Here is a 12,875-nt window from a genome sequence, read left to right on the forward strand (position 1 = left end):
TTGATGTGTTTTTATGTCCTAGGTTTTTTAAATAAACATTTTAATATGCACTTAGCCAATTGTGCCCTATATATCATGGTTCCACTTCACCCTGATATTTTCTGTTCTGACAATGATAACCCTCCAGCTGTGCTTTATATAATATACATTGCTTGTGTACATCAAAGCTGCTGTCCTGTTCGCAATTGGGCTGCTTAAATCCCACTGAATTTAATGGGAATGCAGTTTTTGCTCCTAATCTGGAACACACCATAAAGCTGTGCTTCTTTAGTTGGCAGCTACCAGCTGTCTTGCTTTGGCATATTGAGTTTTGTACATTGAAGTTGAAAATGAAATTGGTGTGTGTGCATTTTTGCATAGCATGCTAAAAAGTATAGTTTTATTTTAATCTATTTATTACATTTATATCCCACCTTTCCTCCAATGAACTCAAGATAACATACATGGAGAAATAGCAAGTGGCCCAAGATCATTCGGTCAGCTTCACAACTGAGTGGGAATTTGAACTTGGGCCACTCCAACCCTAATACAACACTCTAGCCACTATACTACACCATGACATCTAATTGTAGTAAGTAAAGTTTCAGCTTTTTATTGGTCTATTAGTCAACTCCCAGCTTTCATGGATTGAACAGTGAAGACTAATTTTAATTGGTGGTGTTGCAAGTTGAGAATATATTTGCTTACTTTTGAAGCTATTTTGGTTGTGGTGTGTTACTGTAAATGAAAAGATGGCCACTCATAGTTGCTTTCAGGCCTAATGACAAGCCATGATTTGCCCTTATACAAAGAAACAGTGGCTAGTCTTGGACGCACGTGCTCACTCTTTCCCTTTCCTCCATAGGAAGAGGAGAAGATTAGAAGTTTAGCCTGCTGTTTCATCCAAATGCCACAAACCAGGATTGTAAACCATTGCATGACACTGGCTTAGATCTCTGCTGCATTTGGGCACAGTGGCAAAGTATGGCTTCCCATTTATCAGAACTGGGAGCTTTTAATCTTTTTGAGCAACTTGTTGTACTTGCAACTGGGACTGAGCAGTGATAAAATATTGAACGGTTAGATCTCTTTTATATATTCTCTTTTTCAAAGCACGCTTATGGGGAATGTGTGTGTTCTAATAGGCATTAGCAATTGTGATTAGAGAATCGGGCAATAAAGTTGCTCTAGATAATTTGTCTTTTAATATTGGGTTGGGACCCACTACCGGGTTGCAGCCTAAACTAAAGTGGGTTGCAACAGGATCACTACCACCATACAAATTTATGGTAAAAATAATAATAGATGGGTCCCTAAATGCATGTTTGGATTAAAAGTGGGTTGTCTGTCTGAAAAGGTTGAAGATAACTGTTCTACATTAGTTTGCAAGGAATTCAAGGCGGCTTGGAGCTGGAAGGCTTGGATTTGAGTCTCTGCTCATCAGTGGGTTTCCTATGGGGCTTTGGCCCGGTCACACTCTGTCTCAGTTCTGTAAAATTGTGTTGAACTTTACAGGATGTGGAATGAAAACGGAACTGCAAAGCGTTAGAAATGGCATACAAATAGTAATGTTTAATAGCTGATGTTCCATTCCTAGTATCCCGACCAGTGATAACTTTTCACCGCAAAGTTAGAAAAATAATGCTCCCAGGCATGACCACTTTGTAACTTGAAGGGCCAGAAATCATATTAAAAAGAGCTTCAGTTGCCCCAGTATTATGATGTGAGGGACCTGGCCCAGCTTTTGTGGCTGGCAACATTATAGCGAAGTCTTTAATAGAAACTAACAAACATCTCTGTGGTATAGGCCAAATTCTTCTTTTTTTCTTTTTACTTTAACTATCCATTTAGGTGCTTCATATAAAAAAGAGGTTTTTTGAAAGACTGCCATTAGGTTAGGTCTTGAAAACTTTTGCAAGGTCTGTGTAAAAATGGGGGTAGAGTTTTTTTCCCCCTTGTTGGTGAAAAACAGAAAATCAAAAACTCAATCCATTGTGGGCACTGAGGACTCTGGAAAATGTAGACCATGGCAGCTTAATTTCAGAGGATTTCAGGACTCTAACCATGAGCAATGACTCCCTTGATGCTAATGTTTGTGTATTCCTTATAAACACCTTTTACCATAACCTTTGCCTGCTAAGTGCCAACTCAGCCTTTCACACAATCCTGTCATTGTGTTGTCCCTTTTCTCCTCTGGACTTCTTTTTTAAGTAATGTGGAAAATATATGTAGCTTTTTCCACCTTGGAATATTTTTTTAAGCCAACAAACCCAACTGAATGGCTTCTATCCAAATTCAGGTCCAGCCCACGCCCCCACCCCGTCCCTCAATTCTTCATAAAACCAATTTTTCCTCACCTCCCCTTCTACTGGCCTCGGACCACTCCAGAGACACTTCAGACAGCAAAGGAAAGTTTAGGGGCTTCTCCCCCTCCCCATCTTTTTTTTTTTTTAGGAGATTAGGAATGTGATGTGCTCAATGTCCCTTAGTATTTGTGGCTGCCAGAATGCCTGGATAGGAGACCAAATTGAAATTAGGGGTTGTTATAACTAAGGAAGGGCTCATTTCTGCATAAAAGAGCCCCTCGTACTTGAAATCATAACTCAGAAGTGCAGTGATTAAAAAATTATGCACACTGGATGAACGTGCAAAAGGGCATTATTTTCCTAATGTGTTCCAGTTATCAAATCTGATGTAGTAGCATAATTCTTTTATTGGGGCCAACTGGTGTGTGTGACTATGTGGGAAGTGGGGATGGAAGGGGGGGTAGAGTTTGTAACTTTTGGCAGGGGTTTGGATTGTAGAGAAGACAGGAGTATTGGTAGACATGTGTAGGCAAGGAGAGACAGGAGGAGGGGAAATGATCTGCTCCATTTTAATCTGGAACAGATTGCTGTGACTCTTGCCGTATAGAGTAAGCTCAAGAGGGCTGCCTAGTCTAGTAGAAGGTGTGATTGGACTTGGATGAGGAAGGCTCTGATCAAAGTCTCTGCTTAGCCTAGGTGGTAAAGCAAACTTTTTATTTGCCTAACCTACACCAGTGTTATAGGGAGGCTGAAGGCCCCTGGAGAAAGGGTGGGATACATGTGTAGTATTTATTTATTTATTACATTTTTATCCCACCGTTCCTCCAAAGAGCTCATGATGGTATACATGAACCCTCTCCCATTTTATCTTCACAACAACCCTGCAAGGTGTGTGTGTTCGTGTGTGTGTGTGTGAGAGAGAGAGATCGTTCCAGGGTCATTCAGCGAGCTTAATGGCTGAGCCAGCATTTGAAGCAGAAGCTCCATTGTGTAATTTAAATGCTCAAACTATATAAAATGCAAGAGCTGTGTGACTCTTTTTTTTTTTTTAATGTAGCTCCAATGCTTCAGACTTTTGGTCACCCCTGTTGTGAGGGCAACATGCTTTTGCCCGAGCATTACAAATGCTATACTCAACAGGCTTGTAAGTTACACAAAGTTGCTTTAAGTGGAGGCCTCATACCCCATATATCTTTGGCAATGGATTGTAAAAGGTGTTGTAGTGATCTCTAGCAAAAGTGGCTTTAAAGAATTTTAGTTATCAGATGAAAGTATATCTGCTGCCATTAGCTGCCGATAGCCAGGAATGGAACTTCTATGTTTAAAGGCAGTAACTAGGGGTCAAAAACGTTACAATGCCCTGCTTGTGAGCTTCCCAGATCTGTAATTGAGGAGGGGTCATAGTTCAGTAGTAGAGCATCTGCTTTGCTTGCAGAAGGTCCCAGGTTCAATCCCCCACATCTCCAGGTAGGGCTGGGAAAGACCCTGTCTGAAATCTTGGAGAGCTGCTGCTTGTCAGTGTAGACAAAACTGAGCTAGATGCACCAGTTTGGTCTGACTTAGTGTAAGGCAGCTTCCTATGTTCCTGTTGGATCACTTTTTTCCTTTTGCTTTGATAAGCTCTGTGGTTTAACAGAAAACCTCTGGTGCTGGCAGGTAGGTTTTCGTGCATCACCACCCCTCCTTCTATTTCCCATTGATCTGTTAAACCTAGTTAGTAAAACTAATGGACACTTCCTAATATTTTTGTCTTGGCTATGCTCAGTTTCTGTCAAGACTACAAACCTATAGACATTTTTATATCAATATGACTGTCATGGCGTCTTCCAAAGAATCCTGGGAACTGAGGGTGCCACGATTTTCCTGGTAGAGATTTTTAGCCTTCCCACCGCCCAGTCCCATTCACAGAATTGCTGGTGCCAAGATTCCCCAAACAAGGGAATGACTCTTAAACTAGTTTAAGGGTGCTTCCAGACAGGATCTTATTGTGGGATGGGTGCTCCTCATGCATGCAAGTTTTTGCAATGTCGTTGTCATCAAAATGCCAGCCTGTATTCTCCCCCTCCCACTTAATCTGGATTTACCCATTCTGGGGAAAATCTGATAAATTAAAACAAAACAAAACTATCGCCACCAACCCATTTGTGATATCCAAATGACCTGTTTACAGTATTAAGCTCCTGTCTGAAAGGACCTCAAGTCTGGAGTGTGGATACATCATGGTGAAAGGCTTGAGCAGCTGATTTCTTGCCCATGTGGACACTCACTGTAACAATAGATGAAAACCCCTGCTTTAACTCCTATATTTAAAGGACCACCTTTCCTCATATGAACCTGCCCAGACCTCAGAGATTGTCATCTGAGGTCCTTCTCTGCATGTCTGCTCTGAGGGAGGTCCGGAGAGTGGTGAAGAAAGAATGGGCCTTTTCTGTAGTAGCTCCGTGTCTATTGAATGCTCTGCCTGGGGAGGCCTGCCTGGCACCAACTCTGTCATCTTTTTGGTACCAGTTAAAGATGTTTTTGTTTTGTTTTGTTGTTGTTATTGTTTTAGTTATTTATTATGATTGTATTTTTACTGCCAGGAATGGGGAGAGGCACTTGCAAGATTTTCTGCCTCAAGTGCCAAAATTGGTTAGGGGATTGCTGATATGCCTCAGGCAACAAAGCGTCTTGAGTTGGCTTGACTGTGTTTCCTTCCTAGTCAGCCACAATGGTTCACGACTGGGGAACCTGTGGCCTTCCAGATGTTGTTGGACTACATCTCCCATCATCCCTGGCCATTGACCCTGCTGGGTGGGGATGATAGTTATTGAAGTTCAATGACACATGGAGGGCCACAGGTACCCCAGCCTTGATCTACAGATTCTCCCTCCTACCTTCTGTTTTGTAAAATTGCTATGGGTACTCCTGTGTAGAAAACTAGATATCTACAGTTTCTCCCAGCCTCTCACACACCACTCCTCTTGGCTTCTCCCCTCACACTCAGCAGAGGGACCAGGTGCCCCATTTCTTTGCAACCCTCTTCAATTACACTTCATCTTTGAGTGCCTGTTTCCACATTCTGACTTCTCGTAGGATGTGGTTGATCATTTGGGATTCCTGCAGAAGCTTTGTGGGGGGGGGGAGCAAAAGGGAACCAGAAATTTGGTTCAGCTGAAGGAAGGGACCAGAAAGGGGCAGGGTGGTAAGTGTGGGCTGCAGGAGGAATTTGGTACTCTACCAAAAATAAAGGCTTGACAGATGTGTTGGTGCAGGGTGTCATTTTGAGGTTAGTATGAGACGGACTCCAGAGCTCAATCTGCTGCCTCGTTGGGGCCAAACCATTAATGGCTTCGGTTTCCCCTTTGCTTAAAAGTGTATGCTCTTCACAGGCATAGACTGTTCATCCGTGTGTGTGTGTGTGTGTGTGTGAGAGAGAGAGAGAGAGAGAGAGAGCGCAGTGGCATAGCAAACACAGTAATATAACAAAAAGTCTTTGAGATGAGATGGCTCCAGGCTGAAGTGAGCTATCATGTTAGTTGTTCCAAAGAATTTATTTTATTTTATTTAAAAAAACAGAACTGGTTTCTTAGAAACGTGGCCCCTCCCCACACCACAGAAATATGGAGAGACATAAGCTCCTTTGCCCATGAGGGCTAGGAACAATTAAGGAGCCTGGGAGAACATATGGGTTTCAGTGTCTCCATGTTGGATGTATCCCAAAGAAGGAGAGCCCCATTAGAGTGACCTCTCAGTGACCCCCTCACTCCCATCCTCTGATGGGGCAATCCAAGGGCCAGGTTCCCTCTAATGGCGAGGGAATCGAATGCATGCCTGGAATTAAGTTGAACTCCGAATGGTGTTTCGAGGGAGGCGGCAGCCGCCTCTGTTGATTTTTTTATCGATGTTCCCTCGTTTAAAAACATTCCCATCTATAACCGCGCCCCCTCCCCACAAAAAAACCCCTTCTTCCCTTCTCCTTGAGGCAACTGTGCCCCGAGCGTGCTGGCAGGAGCCGGTGCTGTTTTCTTTCAGTGGGTTTCTTTCCCGGTTTCCGTGTACTTGGACACCTCGGCCTGACGGCGCGTTTATTTTTGGAACACGAGCTTCAAGAGAGGCCCTCACATATGGAAAAGTTTACGGAAATGAAGCCTTTAAGTTAGCTGCTCGCTTGAAATCTCGTGGCTTTAGCTGCTCAGGGCACTTGGCAGAAGAACCCACGGCAGTGGGGAAGGGGGTGGGCGGCGGCGCGCGGAGTGAGCCCAAGCCCTCGCCGTTTTAAAGGGGCCCAGCGAAAAGCTTGTCGCCGGCCCGCACTGGTGGGCAGATTTAGCTGGGGCAGACACAGCGGGGGAGGAGCCCAGGATTATTTTTTTAAACCGACGGGGGGAGATTGGCCAGATAACCGAGCGAAGGACACTGCTGTGAGGAAACTCAACATGGCACTGAAGTTCCAAAGGGTGTCTGAAGGGTTGTGCGTCTGTATGTGTCTCACGTGGTTACAGTAGTGGAGTATTTCCCGTCCCTCTCTTCTCCCCACCCCCCTACTCCCGCCCTACAACTGGCATTCAGTGGGAGAGCATTACTGAGGCAACTCATGCCTCGCCTGTGGTACTCTTGCTGCATTAGCCCCCTCGAATTGGCCTCATACTGGGGTGGAACCACATCCCAGTGGGAGAAGAAAAATGAAAGAAGGGGGGGGACTAAAGACGGAGCAGGGGCAGGAGGCATGAAACAGGGGAAAGTAAGTGTGTGCTTTCGTGTGTGTGCTCATTAAAAAGGCAGCGGGTATAGGGAGGGGAGAAGGTGAAGAGTGAATGATGGGCTGGGGGTGGAATAGGGGGTAGCTCTGAAAGCCAGAGACACAGAGTCGGCAGGAAAAGGCGCTGCCTGGGCTGTTGTAAATTAGGCCTGTGGTGTTGGGTTCCATGTGGAAGATGTGAGCTCACATTCTACCCCCAGGGTGGTACAGCCCCAGCCAAGCGCTGGCAGCAAGAACATAAGCTCCATTTATCTGGGAACCTGAAATGACTCTTGATTTAAATCATATGGTAAAAAGCACCCAAAGAAGGAGGAGGAGAAGAAGAAAAAAAACTTCCCTTCTTTTGGAGATGGTTCAAAAGGGAAAATATGCTCACGCCCTTGAGCAGAGAAATGCTTAAAGGGCCAGCATCTCGGTTCCCAGTTTCCTAGGCAGGCTGGACCGAGAGGGGCAAATGGGAGTCCCAGTAGCTGGGTTCCAAACCCTCCTGAGTTGGATTTGGAGACTGGGGCTTGATATGAGATAGTGAACTGGCTCTGAAATTACGAAACTAGACTGTAAATTGCATTGGAAAGGTGGTTCATGAGAACGCAGAAGAGTCCTGCTAGATCAGGCCAAAGGTCCATCTAGTCCAGCCTCCTGTTTTCACAGTGGCCGACTAGATGCCAGTGGGAGACCCGCAAGCAGCACCTGAGTGCAACAGTACTCTCCCCACTTGCAACTAGTATCTTAGGGTAAAAAACTAATATAGACATAAGAAAAAGGATGTACATCTGTTCTCCAAGGGGACCTCTACTTAGAGAGGTGTTATGAGCTGACTGCCTGGTCCTGGTGGGTGGGAAACCTAATCCTTTCCCCAGGGAAAGTGTCATATTTGTTATAATGAATTGTGTGTGATGCTGACTCCTGAAAACACCAAAGGGTAAAGAAAAAAAGTAACTGATTTTAAACTCTTGTGATTTGAAGGCAATCTTAAGATTTAAACTTTCTTTTTTGGGGAACAAGTAAATAAAATTAATTTGAGTTGAGGTTTGCGAGATTTACTGCATGCATGTGTATACTAGAGAGGAGGACTGGACAGAAGGAGCCGTCAGTGGCTGTCATGGATATTTTTCTTTTTTCTTTTTAAAGGTCTGCTCACCAGGATTGTTCTTGTTTGTTTCTTGGGCTGCCAAAATCATTATAGTCTATTCTATGATACCCTGGCTCTCTCCAATCCTGAAAATTTTGTTCAATGCCAGGGCTGATTCCTGAAAATCAGAACGTAATGGGTACCCTTGATCATGTGCATTTCATTTACCAATGAATAACCGCAACCAACCCCACACAGATTTTGGGACAGGACTTCCAACCCAGGATAACTGATTTCTGGGCAAGGCCTTCAGCACCAACAACCCTTATTTTGGAAATTAATTATGGTCCCTGTCCCTACTCCTTTCCCTAGTAGATTTATTAACCCTTTTTATTGATGCTGTGCCTATGCCCTTAAAAGCACCCTCACATGCAAAAATTAAGCAAATTAAGCTTTAACTGGTAATAGGTATGGAAATAAGTGGCAGAAAAAGTGTTGTCTACTAAACGTCAGTGTGTTTCAGGCTGCTGTTGCAGGCACAGGAACAAGACTCTTATGATTAAAAAGTTGGCAGTCCTATTCCCAGGTTCCCTCTACACCTTTCGTCTTCCTCAGCTCCCTGCTTTCTCTATATATGCATTGCTGCTGACATTTTCCCTTCACCTAATATGTGTGTTCCCAAACTTTCTTGGGCTAAGACTCCTTTCAGAGCTCCAAGGTCCCTTGAGTGGCTCCTCTCATCCACAGTGAAGGGAGGGAGGGCCCACATTTCACTCCCACTGCATTGTGCTCCATATATGTCCACCTTTATGACTCCATTCATGTCCACCTTTATGACTCTGCCATCTTACAGCTTGTTTTAGATACTGGGTGTTGCAGGAAGAGCAGACAACTGAGTTTCTTCCCAATGTGACAAACCTTTCCCCGTCTTCCATCACTTGTTTCCTTTGCTTTCCTCACTTTGGGAAATCTTAGCATAAGGCCAAAATTATTTATTTTATTTTATTTAATTACATTTCTAAACCGCCCTATAGCAACAAGCTCTCATGCATTCATTTTCAAGCACTTTAATTACTTGTCCCTCTTAACACAATGTCCGCTATTTGTGTATCTAGCCCAGTATGGTCTACCCTGTCTGGCAGCAGCTCTTTAGAGAAGAGTGGGGAACATAGGGCCTGGGGGCCAGATCCATCCTTTTGCTTAATTTCATCTGTACTGTCAAAGCCCTCAGACTGGAGGATGCTCAGGGCTGGACAGCCTTCTGCTGAGCTGGGATGCCTTTGAAAATACAGCTCAGATTGGCTGTCAGCTGGACCAGTCTGCAAGCAGTCAGGTGGGAGGCTGCCCAGCACTGAGCTGCCTAGTACCTAAGGAGGATTTTGAAGTTGCAGCTGACCTGATCTATGCTTTCAAAGGTGTTCCTATTTCTACTTGTGTGTGGAGCCTGATTGATTTCCCCCCTTCCCTTGCTTTAGAGCAGGTGTGGGGAACATTTGGCCCTCCAGATGTTGCTGAACTACAACTCCTGTCAGCCCCAGCAAGCCAGGCGAATGGCCAGTGATGATGGGAGTTGTAGTTTAGCAGCATCTGGAAGGCCAAAGTTTCCCCACACTGCTTTAGAGTCTCTGGCAGAATCCTTCCATATCATCTGCTAACTGACCCTTTTAACTGTAGATGACAGGTATTAAACCTGAGACCTTCTGCGTGCAAAACATGAGCCCTACCACTGAGCTATGGTCTTTCTAGCTAATGTGGGAGGAGACACTTTCCCATTTGCCTGCATAACATGCTACCTCATACTGCCCTGCAACTAGACTTGTTTGCAATGCACTACATTGTTGGTGACAGTCTGATAGTGTATCACCCACCTTTTTGCATTACCTGTCCTGCCGCCATTTCCTTCAACATACCCCTTCTCTGGTGAAACTAACAAGACTGGGCCATTTTTTTCTTAACATTTAAATTGTAATATGTGTGCCAATATTGCCACATACTGCTCTTTTGAAGGATGAAAAAAATGAACACCAGAGCCGGTGTGGCGTAGTAGTTAGAGTGTTGGACTACAACCTGGGAGACCAGGGTTCAAATCCCCACACAGCCATGAAGCTCACTGGGTGACCTTGGGTCAGTCATTGCCTCTCAGCCTCAGAGAAAGGCAATGGTAAACCACCTCTGAATACCGCTTACCATGAAAACCCTATTCATAGGGTTGCCATAAGTCGGAATCGACTTGAAGGCAGCCCATTTCTATTTCAGTGAAGCTGAGAAAGGACTTAGACATTTCACTAGCATTCCCCCTTTCAAGAGAACATTCATGCATTCATACTACTTCAATTTTTGTTTGTTTAAAAATCCTGTCAATCATGTCAGTTTCACCAGACTTGGTGAGGGGGAATGTTGAAAGAAATGGCTGTTCACCAGATTTCCAGGGTCAAGGAAAGGAGGATGTATTTATTGGGTGAGGGAGTCATGCTACACCTGTTGATAGTACCAAAGAAACACATTTGTACAAGGAGGAGAGGTTAATATATGAGAAAAGGCCATACCCCAAACTGTTCAACTTTATGGGGGGGAAACAGAGGGTGAATAGAACACATCTTTTCAGGGGTGACATGGGATTATGGGAAAGTAGAATGGGATTATAAACCTACCTTCCCACATTAGAATCACTCAGTTTAAACAACCACAACAACTAACACAAGCATATTCACAACTGCAATTCTGTTTCTCACACATGCACCCCACAAATGGCACAAAGGCTCAAAAGCATTTTAAGTAGCATGTGTGAAATATGTATGAATCTCAGCAAGAGTGCCATTGCTTGCATATGATCATTAAAAGAAAACAGAGGGGCGTTGACTCATGACTGGCGTTTGGGGCTGGGGTGGGGGCAGTGAATGTGGAACTGTTTGGGCAGACCAGCCTACTCTACTACCTTTGGAGGCAGATCACTGGATCAGTCTTGCTGCCAGTCTGGAAACTTTTTTCTGTGTCCTGAGGATGTTGCTTCACTTCTGACAGCTTCATCTCAAAGGTTACTGAGTGCTAATTTCTTCACCTACTGTTTTCTGTACAGTGTGGACTGTACTTTTGCTTATTTAATCCTGTGCACACTTGCTTGAAAGGAAGCCCCGTTGAACACAGTAAGGTTTCCTTCTGAGGAAAAATGCATAGGACTGGGCATGCATATTTATTATTTATTATTTGATTTATATCCCACCTTCCCTCCCAGCAGGAGCCCAGGACAGCAAACAAAAGCACTAAAAACACTTTAAAACATAATAAAAACAAAACATCTTTAAAAACATTTTTAAAAAAGCTTTCAAGACATCTTTAAAAAAAGGTTAAAAACATATTGTTTTTTTCAAAAAGGTTTAAAAACATGTTAAAAAGCAATTCCAACACAGACGTAGACTGGGATAAGGTCTCAACTTAAAAGGCTTGTTGAAAGAGAAAGGTCTTCAATAGGCGCCAAAAAGATAACAGAGATGCTGCCTGTCTAATATTAAAGGGGAGGGAATTCCACAGGGTAGGTGCCACAATACTAAAGGTCCATTTCCTATGTTGTGCAGAATGGACCTCCTGATAAGATGGTATCTGCAGGAGGCCCTCACTTTGCAGAACACAGTGATCGACTGGGGATAAGACGGTCTTTCAGGTATCCTGGTCCCGAGCTGTATAGGGCTTTGTACACCAAGACTAGAACCTTGAACTTGGCCTGGTAGCAGATGAGCAGCCAGTGCAATTTTTTCAGCAGCACGGTAACATGTTGGCAGTACCCTGCCCCACTGAGCAGTCTCGCTGCCGCATTTTGCACCAGCTGCAGCTTCCCGACCAACCTCAAGGGCAGCCCAACAAAGAGTGCATTACAGTAATCGAGCCTAGAGGTTACCAGTGCATGGACAACAGTGGTCAGGCTATCCCAGTCCAGAAACGGCCGCAGCTGTCTTACCAGCTGAAGCTGGTAATAGGCACTCCTAGCCACGGAGGTCACCTGGGCCTCTAGCGACAAAGACAGATCCAGGAGCACCCCAGACTATGGACCTGCTCTTTCAGAGGGAGTACGACCCCATCCAAAGCAGGCAGCTGACTAATTATCTGAACTTGGGAACCACCAACCCACAGCACCTCCGTCTTGCTAGGATTCAGGCTCAGTTTATTGGCCCTCATCCAGCCCCCCGCTGAGTCCAGGCAGCGGTCTAGGGCTTGCACAGCCTCTCCCAATGCACATGTTACAGAGAAATAGAGCTGGGTATCAGTGTACTGCTGACACCTTGCCCCAAATCTCCTGATGACTGCTCCCAAGGGCTTCATATAGATGTTAAACATCATGGGGGACAAGATGGTACCCTGCAGCACCCCACAGCACAACTGCCAGAGGGCCGAAAGACAATCACCCAATGCTATTCTCTGAAAACGACCTTGGAGATAGGATCGGAACCACTCAAACAGTGAGTCCAATGCCCATCTCACCAAGTGGGCCCAGAAGGATACCATTGTCAATAGTATCAAAAACCGCAGAGAGATCAATTAAGAGTAACAGGGTTGCACTCCCCCTGTCCTTCTCCCGATAAAGGTCAGCCATCAGGGTGACCAAGGCCAATTCAGTCCCATAACCAGGCCTGAATCCAGACTGGAATGGTCAAGATAATGGGTCATAGGAAAGTGAAGGTTCTGGTTTGAAAGTGCTGAACTGCTAGGTTACCTCTGAGCCTTGCAAGAACACAGGACTAGCTCTAGGTCAATGAAAGTGAGCAGCTTATGCTTTGCAAGGTTT

The 12,875-nt window shown here is 44.8% G+C and overlaps 1 protein-coding gene across 9 annotated transcripts in view; it reads left to right on the top strand.

Moving 5' to 3' along the window:
- RARG (retinoic acid receptor gamma) overlaps nucleotides 1–12,875 on the top strand; it is a 165,526-nt gene that overhangs the window by 58,517 nt on the left and 94,134 nt on the right. The window contains exon 1 of one of the 9 annotated variants that reach the window (XM_061614774.1): nucleotides 6,725–6,746. The exons of 7 other annotated variants lie outside the window; for them this stretch is intronic. The gene's annotated coding sequence lies outside the window, so the exon portion shown is untranslated. Of the gene's footprint in view, nucleotides 1–6,724; nucleotides 6,747–6,818; nucleotides 7,009–12,875 lie in introns of those variants that run through there. One more of the 9 variants, XM_061614771.1, reaches the window with a different exon arrangement.

Source organism: Rhineura floridana, chromosome 3 (assembly GCF_030035675.1).
Source record: "Rhineura floridana isolate rRhiFlo1 chromosome 3, rRhiFlo1.hap2, whole genome shotgun sequence".
NCBI lineage: Eukaryota > Metazoa > Chordata > Lepidosauria > Squamata > Rhineuridae > Rhineura > Rhineura floridana.